This window comes from Lissotriton vulgaris, chromosome 1_2 (genome assembly GCF_964263255.1).
Source record: "Lissotriton vulgaris chromosome 1_2, aLisVul1.2, whole genome shotgun sequence".
NCBI lineage: Eukaryota > Metazoa > Chordata > Amphibia > Caudata > Salamandridae > Lissotriton > Lissotriton vulgaris.
Window position 1 is genome coordinate 253,170,099 of NC_141686.1, and position 18,941 is coordinate 253,189,039.

Below are 18,941 nucleotides of genomic sequence, written 5' to 3' on the forward strand. Positions count from 1 at the left end.
AGCTTGGCAGAAGCGCACCCTTGAATTATTTGTCCCCTGATTTCCTCCGTTACATCCTGGAATCCACAAGTTAGCGCCAGTTTCTTAAGCCTGGTGTGATATGCATCCAGCGACTCTTCCGGCAGTTGTCGGGCTTGTCGGAAGATGAACCGTTCATAGTCCTGGTTCGCCATTGGCTCAAAGTGTGCATTGAGCGCGTTGATCAGGGTATGGTGAGTCTTAGGGGTCGCCTCCTGTGAGGGTCCGAGCGATTGAATGAATGTCTTTGCCACCAAGGTGGAGGACCATGGCACGCTTCTGTTCCTTGTGGACCTTGGTGGCCTCGAAGAATATTAGGAGCCTGTCCACCCACTCCTTCCATTTCGGAGCGAGAGTGGAGGGCGCACCCTCCACCACAAACGGTTCAATGGGCGGAATGGTAGCCATCGCCCAGGACGCGCTGGACTCGGTCCGTGGCCGGCCGAGGTGGAGTCCAAGACGGCACTTCGCAGGGGCCGTTGACGACTGGGGTTTTGCGCGGACGTGTCAATGCCCACCGGCAGTGTGGACGATGACCGCTGTGTGTCCCTCAGCGACCGCTGCGGAGCGCGTGCGACCGGCGCTCTGGACTCGGGCAGCAATGCAGCGCTTAGTGACGGGCAAACACCACGGCCCCTCGAGCAGCTAGGCAGGACCGGGCGCCGTCCAGATCGCCTCGCCAGGCGTGCCGAGGTGCGATTCACGCACGTGCCACCGAGCACAGTGCGGCACCGGACGGGCAGATCCCACGGGGGAATGGCCTCGCGCGACCAATAGTGCCTCGAAGCGCAGCAGGGTAACGTCGGGCAGCGCCGCTCACCTTCAAAAAGCCAGGGATGGAAGTCGTCAGCCCTCCAAGTGCACCAAGTGGGGGTGTGTGTGGCAGCAAGGCACGAGCACCACGAGCGAAGGAGAGCGCTCGCAGCTGCCTCACCCGAGAGTGGGCACACACACACCCGTAGCGAGGGATCGGCAACCACCCTCGTCGCCAATTGTTGTGTCCTGCAGATGGGGAGTGATTGCCCTAGGGGTATTAATCTGGGACCTACACTCCAGGGCATCTAATCCTGACTAGGCCTAACACGTGGCCCTAGAATAAACTCAGTCGGACACTAGGAATAACTTCGTTGCTTGGTCTGCGCGCCTCTGAACGCCAGCGTGCGTGCAAGACCTCTTTTTATTATCAGGAGTCACATGACCAGCGTGCCCCAGGCCCGGGGCGCCAGGGGCGGACCTCCAGGAACATAACAACAGGGTAGGCCCTGTCTGAATTCGAACTGGAGCCTTGCAGGCGACGGATGCTTGCTGTATGCATTCGCATGCTGCTTTCTCACGGATTCCCTGCCATGCGAAGAACTCCTGAGGTACCTTAAGGGTTCCCTTCCTCACACGTCCAGTTGTGAGCAGTGTTGCCCGGCTTTCTTTATAGAATGATGAGGGGAAGTGGAGGAGGGCGGGTGCACTGCAGAGGCCTTCCTCGATGTGCACCGTGCACCACACAAGCTGAAAAATAACCTTGGGATTTTAAAGTAGGGCTATTCCTGCAGTCCCGGTGCGCTTATTTAAAACCAAGAAGTAGGGGAAGGGACTTACATCATTTTTAAAAGTAGGGGCACGCCGTGCCCTTCCGATCCCGCCCACTTCTAACACTGGGAGTTAGCCTTCTTGGCTTATTGCCACGCACTGCCAATTCTGAAACGCAGGGCTGTACCGTATTTACAAGAATACGATGCAGATTTGCGTTTCCCCCGTTGTTGGCGCTAATTTAGCTGCCTAGCGCCAATGCAGGCACCCTTGCACCATAGTGCACGGGTGCTTGCATTTAGGGGATTGAATGCTCATGTGCAGGAAGGTGTCCCTTCGTCCACATGAACAATCTGGAATGCGTTTTCAAATTTCAATGTGCAAAACTCCTTTTTTAGGTCGAGCTGACCTAGCTTGCAATGTGAAAGCATTGCAAGCTGTCAGCGAAGACAACTAATGTTGTTGCCCGTATTTGGGAAAGTGGACACGAGAGGGGCACGAGCGCAGACGCGGATTTCACCTCGTGGGCGCGCACATCGCCTTGTCCCTCTCGTGTCTCATTCCCTTGCGCAAACACACTCCACAGTCACGCATGCGCACATACACAGCCACACACACTGCATACACACACGCAGACCCACGCGCACACACGCAGACCCACGCGCACACACACAGACACATTTGAACAGACACACACGCGTACACCCCCCTCCTCTCCCCTCCCACTCACCGGGCTCTTTCGGCGTGTTCCGTGTCTCCTCTGCAGCGCTGGTCGGAGTCGGCCGGCTTCACTGCTTCCCGGGTAGTTGGTGCTTGTTGCTATTGATGTTGAGCGCCGGTGCTATTAGCAGGAAAATCCAATGTGATAGGTGGAAAGCTTGAATTTATCCCCGCCACTGGTAATTGCTGAGGCCACCTTCCGTTTTCTGATTGATATACCCTCGTGCAGATTCCTCCCCATAAGAATATTCAGAGGTGGTTCCTCCATTAACGTGGAGGAACGTCGCCCCACTGTTTTAAAGGCCCCCCAAGTTTCGGGACGTGGGTGGGGCCACTGCTGACTGGGCGCAGCAGAAAGACGTGATGGGCAGGGCACACCCACAAGCTAGGGGATGCTGCTTCAAAGTGTTTGTTACCTCAGAACAATGAAAGGCTGAGTTGGACCTTCGGCATCCAAAGCGGTGCCCACGAGTCACACGCAGTTCTTAAGAAGGGTTGACTTAGCTCACGGAGTCATCAGGCATGGTGTTGGATTGGTCCCAGTTTTGTGAACAGCGAAATCTCCCCGCCTCATTTCTCCACTGCAGGACAGGAAAGGGAAGCAGGGACCAGCCCTATGCAAAACCTTGGGGCCTTTTTCCCCTCTCCTGGAAACATTCTTCGGGGTCCACACATTTTTGTGTTCTTTGACAAGGGATAGTCAAACTGAACCACAACACAGTAGTCTTTGTCGCACACTTGGATGGGTATTCCTATCACTGCGCAAGGAATTCATCAGCACTCAATAGCATGCAGGCGGGGCGTTCCCACCCTCCTCTCTGGGGCACTTAGTGTGTGGTGAGTTCAGAGCCAACAGCAAGCAGGCGAGGTGAAGTGCGATTCGTTCCCACCATAAACTCTGGGAAGCTTCATAACGGAGTAGTGAGTTTAAATATCCTGCCACGGAATATCATGAAGGTAAGCGAGTATACATAGACCAGTACGGATGCACTGTTCTTACCTCCAACTACATGTACCTTGACAATCTTCAAGGTACATAGATATTAAGCATAATAAATATACAATTGCCTATACATACTTTCAGATTGTTTTCTTAGTCATATTGGTTTGGTAGTATGTATTTTATTCTGGCCGATATATTTTGTAGCAGAATCTGTGCATGATGTTCTTTCTGTCGACCCTTGTGATACCCGTCAGCCGCGCAGGGTCGGGGAGAGCAGTGTGCTCACAGAAGTCTTGCTAGACCCTTATCAGACAGGTGGAACTGGGAAAAAACACCGGTCATGGAAGAGAACTCATTCTGTACTCACAATGCAATATTAGTATTGGCAAAAATGTGTAACGAGTCGCCACAATAATAGTATTTATTTAAAACGTAACCTACCTGCATCTCAGAAGGGTTGTGTTCTTTTCCCTTTGCCTGTCTGTGCACGGTCAAGAAGTCTCTTTTGATCTATCTCACTGGCAGGAAGGAGCCTGGGCTCGAGGGCCGGATTGTGATTGCGTAACATGAAGTTGATAAACAACAAGCAAGTGTCATGGGGGGGGAGTGGGGGGTGAGGGCTCGCCTCATGGTTTGGACCCTATGCAACACACACTCCACACAATACCACTCAGTGCCACAATTATATGCTACATAATTACACTGCACTCAATGCAACATACACTCCAAACAATACCACTCAGTGCCACATAATTGCACGCCACACAATTACACTCTACTGAATACATCATACACTGCACATAATTACACGCCACATAATTACACTGCACTCAACGCAACATACACTCCAAATACCACTGTGTCACATAATTACACGCCACATATTTATACTCTACTGAATGCAACACACTCCACACAATACCACTCAGTGCCACATAATTATGCTTCATAACTACATTGCACTCAACGCAACATACACTCCAAATACCACTCAGTGCCACATAATTACACTGCACTCAATGCAACATACACTCCAAATACCACTCAGTGCCACATAATTACATGCCACATAGTTACATTGCACTCAATGCAAAATACACTCCAAATACCACTCAGTGCCACATAATTACACGCCACATAATTACACTCTACTGATTAGACTGCGCTCAATGCAACATACACTCCAAATACCACTCAGTGCCACATAATTACACGCCACATAATTACACTCTACTGATTAGACTGCGCTCAATGCAACATACACTCCAAATACAACTCAGTGCCACATAATCACACACCACATAATTACACTGCACTCAATGCAACATACACTCCAAATACAACTCAGTGCCACATAATTACACACCACATAATTACACTGCACTCAATGCAACATACACTCCAAATACAACTCAGTGCCACATAATTACACGCCACATAATTACACTGCACTCAATGCAACATGCACTCTAAATACCACTCAGTGCCACATAATTACACGCCACATAATTACACTGCACTCAACATCTAAGTCACGTAAATACAACACATATTGCATTACAAATGCTATAGGTGTCACATTTGCGAAAGTTAAAACTATTGGCATTGTAAATGACAAAGCTATTAATTTTGGTATTTTCAAAACCAACAGATAAATATAAAATTTGTCATTTACAATACCAACAGCTCAAACTTTCCTAATGCGAGACCTATTGCATTGCAAATGCTTGTTATATAATGATTGTTTATGTGCAGGAAGGGACACCTTCCTCCTGCACATTAACAATCAATGGCGTTTTGCTGTTTCTATGTGTGCTGCAAAAGGCTGCACACATGGAAACAGCAAAAACAAGGAGAAATTAACCCCTTCGACGCTGGTGACGGAACGGTTTCGTCATCAGAGTTGGTTGGGCTGCGCTAATGACGGAACTGTTCCGTCACGGCCACGCCCGTTTCTTAACACCTTCAACACAGTGCGAAAATTTGTGCTGCGCTGAAGGTGTTAAACATTTCTCCTCGTTGCGCCAGGTTAAGACGAGGTTTTACCTGGCCTTAATTTTGGCGCTGCCTCCTATTTAAGCCTCCCTTGTAAATATGGGGCAGCACCAAAATGAATGGGTGTTGTGTTGGAACACCCACCACAACACCCCATGCCCGCACCTTTTATGCTAATTATAGCATGAAAGGGTGTCTTATTCACAAGGCGGTGTTATGCCACCTTAAGTAGCTTAACGCCTCCTTCTGATTAAGGCGAAGCCCATTTTGCCACCATAGCGACGAGGACAGTGACACTGTGGTGGCGATAGGGGCTTGTAAATATGCCCCACTTTTATTTCTCCTTGTTTTTTCTTCTTTCTATGAGTGTTGCCTTCTGCAGCCCTCGTAGAAAGAGGAAATCATCATCAATGATTGATGTAGGGAAGGAAGGGGAAATCACACCCGCAGCGCAGGCACCCTTGCGACGTCAGGCATGAGTGCCGGCACTGGTGAATGGCAGCCAATTGTGCTTCAGCGCAGCGGAAAGCACAGGAATGCGTAATACTGTTGTTAATATGACTCATCCCTGTGCTCTGAAAAGGACTCAGCGCGACGCAGCAATCTGGCTTGCGCCCGCGCTGCATCGTTTTTGTTGTAAATAAGGCCCCTGGTATTTTAACCAATGGTTGCCTGACAGTCCCCCTCACTTACTGAGCCAGTCTTTCCACATTTTCCACTTTGACTTAAGGAGACGCCTCCAGGCATTCGCGCGCTTTATAAATATACGGGCTTATTTACAAACCCCTTGCACCACCGGTGCGTCACTTTTAATATGGGAAAAAGAGGCGTACAGGCAGCGCAAGGGGGTTGTAAATAAGACCCATCATTTTCATTTCAAATTCCAAACGACTGGTCTTTGCTGCTGTTTCTTTTTGAGAGATAGAGTGTGGGTGTGAGAGAAAGAATGAGAGAGAAAAAGAGAGAGAGAGAGAGAGAGAGAGAGAGAGAGAGAGAGAGAGAGAGAGAGAGAGAGAGAGAGAGAGAGAGAGAGAGCTTGTGAGAGTGAGTTAGGAGGCGGTGGAGGGATAAATTGAACTATCTACCAAGCAGCAGGTGCAGTACCGTCAGCTGTTACCAGAGGGCAGTCTGCCTGACAACAATCAGCTGTCTTTTGGTGAATTTTGCATACCCAGAAGCCACTGCAAAGAAACCAAACACTTTTGTTTCATTGTGTCTTAAAAGAGTCCCTTAAGAATGAGAAATATTTCACGCGCGTATCTTGGTGAGACAGCCGTACATTTTTTTTCCACTAATTGTGATTTATATTCACCTTTCACCGTGATTTTCGTAAGTGTCCTTCAGAATATAATAAAAGAGTGTATCTTTAGTGTTCATTAGTCTGCCGAAAACCACTTCGTATGTCGGAATTCATCGCACCTCGTGTGTTGATGCTAACGACCTCGGGAGTAATTTTGAAGATCTTAGTTTCATTACGAACATCCACAATGAATTCAAAGGAAGATCATGGTAGAATTACTGCTGTACGTCTGATAATTAATTAAAAATGAGCGGATTATTTCAGATGACTTTCGGGCGCATTTACTTTGGTTGCGCTCAGATGGGGCGCATGAACATGGTAATACTGATAAAAAGAACCAGTAACCAGTATGAGTCGTTGTGACGAGTCCTGTACTCCGCCCCCCTCGCCCCCCTCACCCCCCTCCCCCACACCGCCACCGTGGGTGTGTTTGCAGGTGGGGGCATATCAGCAGGGATGTGCCAGTTATTGTGCGCCATGCCTCCGCCACCCATGATGCGCCGCATTTACAATGTGGCGCACCTTGGGGGAAAAACGGCACAGATGCGTAAAGGCAGCGAATTGCTGGAGTTGCGTCACAAGCGAGACGCAGCTCCAGCAATGCTCTGGGGGGCCTATTCTTCCAATGCTGCGTCAAGCCTTATGCCTGTTTCAAGCAGGCGCAGGGTTTTGACGCAGCATGGGCCTAAAAGCGACTGAGCAAAATCTTGTAGGTTTCACTCAGCCACTTTTAGGAGGCGTTCCTGCGCAGGAACACCCCCCCCCCCAACCCCCCTTCCCCCATGCGCCGGAACGCCTCCTTAAGGCGCAGGGCTTTATAACGTGACGCATGCTGAAGCCCATGTTCTTTCAGAAGGAGACTTGTTTCGAGATCGGTGTGATGGTCAGACATGGTGGGAAGGAGTGAAAGAAGAGGAGACAGCCTGCTTCTCAGGGCTTCAGCTGTCATTAGTGGAGCTGGTGGAGTATATGGAGGCCCACAGCACCCCAAGTATGGGCATTAGTGTTTTGGGTCAATTCTGTTCTTCTTTGACGCAAGGCTCTTTTAATCACTGCAATGCACTGTTTACACAAAGCGGGCGGTTAATAAATTAATAGTGTGTCAAGTGGCTGAATCCAAGTTTTAGGTCCACGTGACAGAACCGGGGGGCGGGAGCATGTTTAAAAAGGACCACGGAGGGGGTGGGAGCCTGGTAAACAGGGACAACGGGAGGGTAGGAGTGGGGTGGGGGTTAGGAATAAAGGGAATGCGGACAACGGGAGGGGAGAGAAAGCACAGGAAAATACAGAGGCATTTATGGTCTTGTCCTATAAATTTGGATGTAATGGAGAAAAGCATTCCTGAGAAGGGAAGCAACATACCTTTTGTTGATTTTTGTTTCATATTTTTAACTAAAATGCAAAAAGCAGCACTGGACTGGGAGGAGGGGTGAGATGTTTTCACTTATAATTTGAGAAATACTAAGCATAATTTGCAGACGCCCACTTATCAGCATAGAGGTGTTTTTACCAATCAGCCAACCTGTCTTTAAGTTCTCCAAGTACATCCCGGTTGAGTTTGTAGAGCTGGGGTAGGTAGTAGAGGATTTGGTTAAAAATGTTGTCCTCGATCAGCTGCTTCCCAGCTGCCTGTATGCGTGGGCGACAGCATTGCAAAAGTCCAGGCGAGCGAAGCTGAGGCGTAGGCATGGCTTCCCTGCTAGCATTGGAGCAGTGACGTATGAAAGATAAGGTACAGTCTGGGTGGGTGAAGTACATTTGATGCACCAAACACTGATTACTGGAGCCACCTTGAACCCACACGATGTGGAACTTAGAATAAATCTGGTTCCCTTACCGATAATTATGCACATTTGAGGAAGGCAGCAGAGCAAGTTGACCCCTCATTAAGAACAACAAGAGCCCTGCGCTGTAACAGACACCTTCAAAGCCCCAGCCCTAGCCCCCTGACTTCTCGCAGAAGCACATATAATCGCAAGCACATAAGCCCACATTTATTTAATTTTGAATTTTGAATCTTTATCTAAATTTTAGGAAACAAATTCATGATAACAATGCATAGACGCCGGCTCCATCTTGTTTGGCTTCCATTTTCACAGACACGAGGTATCACGCTAGCGGCCATTTTAACTAGGCTAAAACACAAAGTAATGCAAAACAAATGAAAATGAGTATTAATTCAGGGATTTTTACATCTTTGTCTACCCCCCACCATTTTATTAATAACTATTAGTGGTTACCTAGTGTAAGCAGAGAACTCCAAGCATTTGTGGTAACATATGCACAACTTACAAATGTGCATATTTAAGACCGCGGTTACATAGACTAGTATTCTTTTGATGCACACACAAGTTACACATGCTTTTCACTCACATGTTTTTAGTAGTTTTATTTAAACTTTGCCATGCAAAAGCTCCCCTTTGTGTTGGTTAGTATCACACAACATTTTTGTTAAAACTCACTTTAAGGGGTCTTCATGATTTGGGTAGGGTACAAAATGGTAACCCTGCTCCATCATGTGCATGCACCTAGAATGGCATAGTCTGGCAGGGTTGTATGAATATTGATGGTGTGTGAACACACTGCGTGGGGCTGGCTTGCTCAGTTTGGGAATAGGACTGGACACCACCAGGTTGGCTGTGTTAGGGGTTAATGGGGCTAGAATGGACGTGTCTGGGCCACACTGGTTCTGGTGAATGCGAGTGGGGCTTGAATTGCTTTGAACTGGATGGACTGACTTTGATGGATGCAAAGGGTCAGAGGGCATTGAGATGGGGTAGACCTGCCTGAACAATCTGAATCAGGCTAGCTGTTTCTGGTGCTGTCAATGGATTTAGGATGCACTGGGTTGGGTCAGGCGAACTTTTGAGGGGTGTTAATAAGTGTGTCTCCTTAGTCATAACATACAAAATGCATTTCATAAGATATATATATATATATTTTTTTTTTTCATAAGACTTAAGCGGATATTCATTCACACCGTTTTGTTTTTCGTTTGATGAAATAGCCATAAAGGCTCATTTTGGGTTTGTTCACTCACAGGAACTCGGGGACGTCCGTGGTAACCTTTGACCCACCCGTAGCTTCTCAAGTGGAGGAGAGGGGGCGGGGCTTTGAACAGGAAGTGAACATATCCCACAATCCTTTGTGCAAGCTCAGTTATACCCACAATCCATTGCGCAACAGCTGCATACCCGCAATGTCTTGTGCAAATCGTTGTCATTCACGATCGAGTATCACGTTGTCACTGTCAAGCCTTAGAGAATGTGTTGAATTTGTGTTTCTTCCAGTTAAATAAACCCTTTTCCAGCCCCCCTGAACAGAAAGTATGGACTTCATATCACTTGTTATTTTACGTACTAATAGAGATCTTCGAGGCATAGTATGTAGAAATGTTTTTGGAGGCTTTGATCAGAGTAAATGGTTATTAGATAAATAATTTCTTCATTCATTAAGGAATTAATTCTGTGCGTTTAATATCAATAAACTCGATAACAGTGTTCTGTGGCTCTGTACTGAGTGCTGCTGACTCTACAGGGACATCTAGTAACAACCTGCGGTACTGCACGCCTCACCCTACAGCAGAGGTCTTTAAACTTTTGTAGGTTGATCCCCTCCAGCTGAATTTTTTTAGATGTTGGGCCCCCCGCCACCTGACAGAAATTTCTGGAATCTGGTACACTACATGATTGACCGCCGCGTACATATCATGGGCCATATCCGGCAGACTCACAATACTAGGCTATGTGCGTCACTACCGATGGTCCTCCTGCTGCCGCCTGCGTTTCTTAACTTAAAATGCACAGCTCCTGCACCTCCTGAACTCGCCGCTCTGACCGTGGTATTTCCAACAGTAACTAATGCCAGCTGCGGCTGATTTTCACAGTTGTCAATGCAGGACACCGTCGACCGTCTGCGGTAAAGATGGCTCATGGATGGTTCCAATGTGGTATCAGATCCCACCTGCACCAGTCATCCAAAGTCAGGGCTAAAGAGGCTGGCTGGCTCACGAGTCAGGGTCACTGTGCAGCGCCGGGGGAAAAGGTGGGGGGGTGGGCAGTCGCAGTGAGAGTGGGTGTAGCAAGCTGCTGTGCTCGTTGGTTGCAGCATGACTGATGGCATATCGGTGGCGGTAATATATCATGCGACTGGGAGGGACCAAGCCTACCGGGCCGCAGCCGGGCTCAGCTGCTGTCCAGTGACGATCATGAATAATTATTTAGTTCTTGATAGAGCAGGTAATCTATTAACTAAACTGTAGTTATCAATTACATCTTTTTAAACACTTATCCGCTGCTGCCGTGAATAAATTGCTGTTACAGTTTTTTTTAGCTATGTGACTAGGTTAGTGGAGTACTAGTAGTAGGGCAGGAAAGTACCACGCCACGGAAGAACACTACCACAGCATGGGGGATTTTAGTTTAGGATGGGCTCACCACCTTCTGCTTTGGTAGGCCTACAGTCAGGAACCACAAGTGATGACAAGAACACCATGCTGGCATGGCTAACCTGCAGCCATGATGTCGTTTTTACCCATGTATGTATGTGTCTGTGGCGACGAGGCAGCAAATAACTTTATAAGGCCCACAGTCTTTACTATCCAATTGACATACAGTGGTGTTAGGCCTTTTCCACCTGCGATCCAAGTGGTAGTGAGCAGGATGGCACACAAGTTTACCTGAGTGAGGTGACCGGAAGGAGAACTGTGCATGGGGTAAGGAGAACTATGAATTAAATACCGCCACGATCAAATCAAGCTTTTGAATTTCGAAAATATAATCAAATAGGAATGCCAGTGGCAGCATGGCAACGGAAAACAATATGTCACATTTAAAAGCCATTCAATATTCTGAATCTCTCAGGTAGCTTGTTCGTAAATATATTTAGCCAATTATGACTTTCAAGTCAATGTATGATTCTGTCATTAAATAACAGAGTTATCCTATGGAATAAAAAGCCAAGTAACACAATGCAAATTTTGCTATTACAGAAATTGTTTTTAAAGATCTGAAAACTCACATAAACTCTGAAGCCAAGGGGTCTAGAATTTATGCAAGTGAATTAATTGAGTTAATGCTCCATTATGTGTGTCAGTTCAGTTCAGTTCAAAACGCTTTATTTGGTTTGCAAAGCACAACCATATATACAATCACAAATACACATATTAAAAACATCGCAAATACATGGGTGTCAGTATTATTATCCATCCATATTAAAACAACACCAATCATTGACTTCAAACAATAAACTTGGACATATTATTTAACACATAATATCATACAAGCTTTAAAAACAAGTGCCTCTTACGACCTAAAGTACATAATGTCGCTATACAGTATCTAATAATTGTTCTGGTATCTAACAAATTTCAGAAGTAGCAAATGCTCTCAAACAGATAACATCATGTGCAAGTTACGCGATAAAGTGCCCTGTACACTCTGGCCTCCGCAATGTGAGAATTTTGCTGTATGCTACCTCCGATAAACAATTATAGTACAATTAAATTTCCTAAAGTAGCATGTGTGTAATTTCTAATGTTTAAATACATTTCCTTCGTCAGATTGATTTTGCTTGTGAGAAAACTGTCACTCAGTGGTTGAAATGTAATTCATAATTACACTGAAATGATAAAAGTGTCACACATTGCAATCTTAAACCTTGGCAGCTATGGAACAGTTATTTCAGCTGCAGTGGGTTCAAGCTCGTTAGAGCATGCTTCGCTGCGCTAGAGTGTTTGGGACCAGCAGAGCAGTTAGTGGTCATGGCTCCAGCACGGTACTGTATACCCGGAGAACGGTTGTGCAGTCTTGAAGACTTTTATACTGGCAGTGGGACATATAGCAGGCATGGGTATATTTATGCCTCCCTCTCAGGGTATGTGATGTAGAAAAGTGAAAAGTGATAATGGAATGTTGCCTACGGTTTCTGTGGTGAGAGATGCGCAGTCCCAGCAGTCCCAGCTCCTACCTGACGTGGGTGCAACTGTCACGTGTAAGGTGTGCAGCATTAATTCCCGCTTTGCCAAAGTTCAGATCCTCTACATTGCATCCACTCCATTGAAGAATACATTCAGAGGAACAATATGAAAGGAAGACATTCGAGCCACTGAAAAAAACAAGGTTGTAGTGTACCAGAGTTTCCGACCTGGTGACATCGTCCTGGCAAGTTATTTCTCTTGGTGATGCACAGGCCAACTATCTGTTGACAACCGCTGAGAACGAGCTGGGTGTGGTGGTTGCCCATAGTGAAGCAGGAGTACAGATGGTGCCTATCAGCTGGTGTGAGATGCAGTGCCCGCAGACGCACATGAAGGAGTTCAGGAAAGTGGCCCGGGTGCAGCCAGAGTTTCTACAGACGTAGTCAACTTGAATTTCTCAGAAGTGTTGTTTCCCGCGCCTCTTGGAGCTGTGCTGCACACTCCGCATTGTTGGCAGCTCTCCTGGGGTAAAGAGGACAACAAAGGTAGGATTTTAGGGTTGAGTGCGCGCCCCCCTGGGATGGTGTCCCGCGCCCCACAGTTTGAAGAACTCTGCCCTACAGGGACCTCTAGTAACGACCTGCGGTACTGCACCCGTGTACTGCCAACTCCACAGTTAAATGTTACTTTAAATGTTGAGTTGAAAAAACCTCTATCTCCTCTGTAGCTTATTTATTAGTGCAGACTTATATGAACAAGCAATGACAAAGCCAAGAAGCCTCGCCTTGTCAAATATGTATATTCAATAGTATGTAGTCATAAACAAATGTATTCAAGTGCTAGAGGGCGTGCACATTGAAAGACTGAGTGACAAAAGATATGTACAGTGCAGGTAATACACTGAGGGTCAAAAGAATCCTAATGTAGCACAGAAACCAGTGTCTGTTAATGTTGGGATTCAAAACTCTCGAGACATTCGCCCTCCCAAAGTGGTTTTGACCTTTCGACCCGTAAGCGGCAAACATTTCAGTTTTTCAACAGCACATAAAAAAATTGCAGTAATTTATTTTATTTATTTAAGAGGTTTTATATAGCGCTGGCCAGACCCGAAGGTATCGGAGCGTTTTACAGCAGAAAAGGGGAGAAATCCCATAAAAGAGACAAAGGGAAGCATGTGTTCAAAAGTCCCAGTGTGCTGTGCGTCCGAGGTGCGTCATTAAGGTAGAGAGGTCCAGAGGTAGTCTTGATGCATGCACAAAGTCTTGGGCTAAATCTTCCTCCAAGAGGAGGTGAACGAGGAGGGGGTTAGGGAGCGGGGATGAGGTAGGGAGTGGTGGAACATTGCCAGGGGTCTGTAAAGCGCAGGAAGAGGTAAAGTGGTGAAACATTGCCTGGTGTATTCCGAGTGCAGGCTTGTGTGTTTCGGTACTCAGTTCGGGAAGCCACGGTTGAGGTAGAGGTCTTTTAGAAGTCTTTTGAATGTTATAAAGGAAGGGATAGTCCTGATATCGGCGGGGATGGAGTTCCAGATTTTGAGTGCGTTTCCTGCAAAGGATCGCGGCGCGTTTTTTTGCTTGCATGTTTGCAAAGGGATGAGTAAGAGGGTGTTGGAGCTCCTGGGGTTTCTTGACTGGCCGGCTTTCTTGCGTTTGGTGGCCAGGTATTCCGGTTTCCCTGTGTGCATAGCTTTGTTGGTGAGGCAGGTAGTTCTAAAGCTGGCACGCATTCCGACTGGGAACCATTTTAGTAGTCTGAGTGCGGGAGATAAGTGGTCATATTTTTAAACTCCAGAGACCATTCTGGCAGCAGCATTGAGAGTTGTTTTGAGTGGCACTAAGTGGGAGAGAGCTGTACCGGAGAGGACTGCCTTCCCATAGTCAAGTCCTGATGACACCAGTGATGGGGTGGCTTGTTTGAGGTCCACGGGTGGGATGAAGGGTATAATTTTGTTGAGAAGATTCTGATTGAGGAAGGCACTCTTCTCGGGGATCTTAATGTGTTTGGTCATGCTTAGTTTTTGGTCGAGGGTGATTCCTAGTGATTTTACTGAGTTAGCCTGGGTGATATTACTGTTGAGAGCATTGATTGCTTTCAGCCACTCTACGATTTGAGGGTTTTTTTCTTTGTCGGAGGTGTGGAGGATTCCGGTTTTGTCTTGATTGAGTTTAAGGTGATTTGTTGATATCCATTGTTGAACTTCTCCAAGAGTGTTGTTAAGTCTTAAAATGTCTTTAATGGAGGAGGTTTCCAAGTAGATCTGGGTGTCGTCTGCATCTATGTGCAAGGGGATGTTGGCTTTTTCAAAATGATGGTGAGGGGTTCCATGTATATGTTGAACAGTTGAGGGGAGAGTACTGAGCCTTGGGGGACACCTCTGTTGACGGGGAGTAGGTCAGACGTAAAGGATTTTATTTTTATCCTTTGAGAGCGGTTGTGAAAGAAGGAGGAGAACCATTGAAGGACCACCTCGTCTGCACCTACTCGGTCTTTGAAAGCCTTGATGAGAAGATTGTGATCAACCGTGTCAAAGGATGCCGATAGGTCTAGGAGGATGAGTAGGCAGCAATGATCAGTATCAAGGGACTTGAGGATGTCATTCATGATACTAAGGATCGCGGTTTCAGTGCTACAGCCTTTTCTGAAGCCCGATTGGTGGTGGTCTAGCAGGTTGATGTTATCAATGTGCTGATTCAGTTGAAGGAGAACGCATTTTTTGAGGATTTTGGCTAGGAAGGGGAGATTGGAAACAGGTCTGAAGTTGTTCAGGTCGTTGGTGTCTAGGCTTGGCTTTTTCAGTAGTGGTGTGACTTGGCCGACTTTGAGGCAGTCTGGTATGATGCCGCTTTTCAAGGAGCTGTTTATGATTTCACACCATAGTGGTGCAAGGGAGAGTTTCAGCTTTTTGGTCAATTGGGTAGTTACAGGGTCGAGGGTGTAGGATGATTTTGTCATTGAAGAAGTTGGCGAAGTTGTCAATGACACTTCCGTAGCAGAAATCACGATATGTAAACTGCTGTCATTAGACTTTTTAACACAAATTGATCAGTACAGTGTACATTTACAAAACACAAGCATTTTTTCAAGATACTGTTGCCTGTGGTGGGTATTTTCAAGAAGCGTCAACAGCAAAAAAGTTTTCAAGTTTGTGGTTGCTTTCACTATCTCTTACCATCGGTCCACAACTAAAATGCCTATTTGCTTGTGTAAATAATATGGGATCTCGTTACCAAACTCGCTGATCCCTCCTGTTCATCGACCTTGAACGGAAGACAAGGAGGGAAGCCAGTGAAAACGTGATATGAACAGAGATGTGTGCAGCTAGCTAGAGCTAACCCATCTGTGCTTACATGCCACAAGGAAGTATACAGCTGTATTTTTATCAAAAGCCAAAAATGTAATTCATGACTAGGTACATGCGTGTAACTCGCACTCATAATTGTAATGTATTGCACACTGATTGGATGCCAAAAACAGGAAAACTGCATTTTTTCTCCTATTTTGCACCCGCAGTTGGTCCTTTATACAGGTTATTTTGGTAAAACACAGAAAACAAATGTCATTTGTAATAAACCCTATCTCCTGACCAGGACTTATTGTCAGTACCCATATTTCGATTCAGATAGACTCTCTTGCCATTTGTAATGTGATGTAAAGGTCTGTTGCTTTTAAAAAGTATTTATTTGCTCGACAGTTTAAAATTCAAGAATACATTTGACATTTACTTCATGAAGTATATGAGGCATAAAATATGTTATCTAAATTAACATATCTGGGCTCGCACTAAATACTGAAAAGTAATGTCAACAAAAGATTTTAAAGCAATTCAAATTATCCAACGGATATGTTTATTTCATCATGTGTGCTGTGTTAAACATAATCGTGTAAATTTTAATTACAAAGTGTATTAAGATAAACCAGCAGATACCTTTAATCATCTAATATCACATGTGCAACATGTTTACTCTGTCCACCACTTCTTTTCAACCACATAAAATGGAATGTTGAAAGGTTGAGCCACCAGCAGCAATTTTGTCTCTGGGCCAACATTCCTCATCCTGTGGCAGCAAGAGAGAATATGCCACTTACTGAAGTTACACAAAGTATGTCCCTTAGAAAGCAACTCTGGTTTCCATTTGAAACAGAAACACTCACTAGTGCAGAGAATGAAAAGAGTGTGATGAATTGCTTGCATTTTTGCAGCTAAGCACATTCACTAATCATAAGAAACAAGAAGCCGGGCCTCTCTCTAAGTAAGAAATATTGGGACACCATGAGTAGCAATATAATCAATAACCCTGGTGGGTAATGCACTCACCATAACATTGCATAGAGGGTCATTGTGCCTGCTGGAAAGCACAACATGCAACATGTAGATCAGAGATTTTTTTTATTTTTTATTTATGTAGATAGCTATGTGGGATACTGCTTTTGGTGCATAGATCCTTCCCTGTAGGTCACAAGTTAACATCGTTGGCATATATCTTAGTTAATTGTTTCGCTACAGCAACGATCTGCATCCAACAACAAGGCATATATATAGAACCTTACTGGTTTTTCCATAATCTTTAAATTTTTTATGGTTGAAGAAAAAGGGTTACTTTGGGTGGTAATAAACACTGATTGGTAAGTGCTATATAAATGGTTATTAGTGTAAAAAACGAATGGAGAGATACATCTGATATTCTAACAATGCATGCAGATTTCTTGCATAAAAAGCTTGAAAAGGTCAAAAACGTAGCCCCGCCCCTTTCTCCGCCTTTAGCGCCGTCCTTATGCCCGCCCCAAACTCCACCCCCGTCTATCCCTCCTTTTGATGAGTACCTGCACTTCTTTTTGTCCATTTAAAGCACTGCCTTACACCATAGTGAAAAGGTGTCTGTGTGCATTGGAAGATTGTTTATGTGTCGGAAGGTGTCGCTTCCGACACGTAAGCAATCTTTAAATGGTGTTTTGTCACTTCAATGTGCGTGGCTTAATGCAGCACACATGGAAGTTACAAAATGTCATTTTTTTAAAAAGATTGTTTATGTGCAGGAAGGGACACCTTCCTACACATAAACAATCCAAGTCGTTTTGCTTTTTCCATGTGTGCTGCAGAAGGCAGCACACATGGAAAAAGCAAAAACGAGGAGAAATAAAGCTTTTCTCCTTGTTTCGCCATCTTAACACCAGGTTTTCCATGTTTTTAATTTTGGCGCTGACTCCTATTTACGCCACCCTTGTAAATAGGGGACAGTGTCAAAATCAATGGGTGTTGCGATGGAAATCCCACCGCAACACCCACTGCCCACCCCTTTCACGCTAAGCATAGCATGGAAATGGGGGCCTTATTTACAAAGCAGCGTTAGGCTTAACGCTGCCTTGTAAATAATACCAAGCCCCTATCACCACAGGACGTTGGAAAAAGTTATGTTCCCGTAGTGATAGGGGCTTGTAAATGTGCCCCTTAATATTCTGACCACTTAACCCCTTAGCTGCTGAGCCTTTTCCACCCTCTATGTGGAGGCCTTTTTTGATATTTGGAGCACTTTCCGATTAGGCCTTCATTACTGTTTATTTTTTTTACAAAAGGTATACAGGACAAATGTGTGTGCTTTTCACCCACATCTTGGGGATTCTAAGGGTTGTGGATTCCCCTAGAAATTTATAAGTCCATAATAAATTGCTTTGTGTTATATGTGAAAGGAGATAAAGAAAACAGTGCAAGGAATATCCTGGTTGACCAAAATTGATCCAAAATTGAATGATAGTTGGCACCAGGGACATGTTTCCTCGGATAATCCATACTAAAGGGGTATATTTACAAGAACTTAACGCCGCCGTAGCGCCAATATTTTGATGTTTAGGCAGCTTTTTTTTATCACCGTATTTACAAGTTGCCGCTAACTGTAGTTAGCAGTACTTTTCCAGCGTAAACATTAATTTTCAAGATTGCCACTTCTGTTAGCAGGAACCTAACAAAAACGAGAAGCAAGGTGGCCGTTCCGTGCAAAAACTGCCACTAATCCCACTTCGCGATATTTAAATTCCCATCTGGCGATAACCCCCAAAACTGCTGCTAAGTCAAATTAGAGGCTGTTTTTTAAAACCAACAAATAGCTGGTCCTAAAATTTGTGAAAACACTTGGGTCTACATATAAGATGTTTGGGTGCTGGACTGCGCTGCAAGGAATATTTCTGCACTACCCGGCACCAAAACAAAAGGTCAAGGATGTGCCCTATGAATAAGATAGGGCGCTTTCCTGGGCCCCATTCATGAAAAGTGCTGCATCCCTGCGACCAAACAGTGTTGCTACACCTTTCACTGTGCCCTCCTTGCGACAACCTGGATGTGCCTGTTCCAATGTACGGCGCTCAATGTTACAATCAATGAGAGATACGTCTTGAATTCTGACATATCTGTCAGCGCTAAAGTCACTCATTGATGCAGTAGTGTTGCAAGCATGACGCAACTCCAACAATGCATAGGGCCAGCCTATCCCTATGGCACTGCGTCACCCTTACGCCTGCCATGAGGCAGGCTT

At 45.6% G+C, this 18,941-nt stretch overlaps 1 pseudogene; it reads left to right on the forward strand.

Annotated features, from left to right (window-relative positions):
• The first annotated feature begins 12,261 nt into the window (after nt 1-12,261).
• On the forward strand, nt 12,262-12,917 carry LOC147736432 (exosome complex component CSL4 pseudogene; annotated as a pseudogene).
• Nucleotides 12,918-18,941: the final 6,024 nt, after the last annotated feature.